This window comes from Theropithecus gelada, chromosome X, assembly GCF_003255815.1.
Source record: "Theropithecus gelada isolate Dixy chromosome X, Tgel_1.0, whole genome shotgun sequence".
Taxonomy (NCBI): Eukaryota; Metazoa; Chordata; class Mammalia; order Primates; family Cercopithecidae; genus Theropithecus; species Theropithecus gelada.
The window spans coordinates 27021980-27023752 of NC_037689.1; positions in this window are offsets into that span (position 1 = coordinate 27021980).

The following is a 1773-nucleotide window of genomic DNA, read 5'->3' on the forward strand; positions in this document are numbered from 1 at the left end:
GGAGGCTGAGGCAGGAGAATGGCGTGAACCCGGGAGGCGGAGCTTGCAGTGAGCTGAGATCCGGCCACTGTACTCCAGCCTGGGCGGCAGAGCAAGACTCCGTCTCCCGGGTTCACGCCATTCTCCTGCCTCAGCCTCCCGAGTAGCTGGGACTACAGACGCCCGCCACCTCGCCCGGCTAGTTTTTTGTATTTTTTTAGTAGAGACGGGGTGTCACCGTGTTAGCCAGGATGGTCTCGATCTCCCGACCTCGTGATCCGCCCGTCTCGGCCTCCCAAAGTGCTGGGATTACAGGCTTGAGCCACCGCGCCCGGCCTATTATTGTACAGTTCTGAAAGTCCAGAGTCCTCAATGAATGTCGCTGGGCTGAAACCACAGTGTTGGAAGAGCTGGGTTCTCTCTGTAGGGGAGAATCTGTTTCCTTGCATGTTCCAGCTTCTAGAAGTTGCTGCCATTCCTCTTTTCATCATCCCTTCTAATGTTTTCAAAGGCAGCAACATCGGGCTGATTCTTCCTCTAACGCCTTCTTCCAATTTTAAGGATCATGTAGAACCCACCTGGGTAACGCAGGATAATCTCTCTATTTGAAGTTTAGCCTATCGACTTCCATCTGCAACCATAATTCCCTTCATCATGGGATATAACATATACTCAAGTTCCAGATAAAATGATGTGGGCATCTTAGGGGATCATTTTTCTGCCTATGACAGTGTATTAGTTTGTTCTCAATCTGCTAATAAAGACATACCTGAGGCTAGGTAATTTATAAAGGAAAGAGGTTTAGTGGACTTACAGTTCAGCACGGCTGGGGAGGCCTCACAATCGTGGAGGAAGGCAAAGGAGAAGCGAAGGCATGTCTTATGTGGCGGCAGGCAAAAAGAGTGTGTGCAGGAGAACTCCCCTTTATAAAGCCATCAGATCTCATGAGACTTATTCATGTAATGAGAACAGCACAGGAAAGACCCACCCCCATGATCAATTACCTCCCACCAGGTCCCTCCCACAATATGTGGGAATTGTGGGAGCTACAATTCAAGATGAGATTTGGGTGGAGACACAGCCAAACCATATCAGACAGGGACTGGGATGAGAGGGACTCTTGATTATAGGCTTTGTCATAACAATTTATATTTCCTTGATCTTACAAATATTTGATGAAGCATTTTTAAAAATAAAGAAGATAGTGTATGTCTTGTTAATTTCTATTTACAGCAAGGTAGAGAGATTACTGTTTACAGTAGTAATAGGAAGTTTGTTTCCAATAAAATATATAAGAAATAATTCTAATCTCAATGAGATTATTATTCACTTGTATGTAGTAGAGGGGTGTGTGTGTGTATATATGTGTGTGTGTGTGATGTTTACTCCGGAAGCTTAAGGGTTTTCTTCTTTATTTCTGATTTAATGAAGTTTCATAAAATTATGCCCAACTGGTTTGATTTGCTTTTCTCTTTGAATTTTTTTTTTTTTAATTTGCACAGTTCCAATTGAGCACTCTTGGTAGAACACGTCTTTCCCCAGTTATGAGAAATGGTCAACTATTATTTCCTTTGATACGGTATATCATTTTTCCTTTCTAATTTTCCCTAAAAAATGGTGTTCAAAAATCTGGATATAAATATCATGTCTACTAAAATGTATTATATATTTTTTCACATAATATGTATTAAACATAAAGTATATATTTTATATAAAGTATATACATATATAATATATATCAAATGTATATAATATCTAATATATGTAAAGTATATATAATGTATAAAGTATATG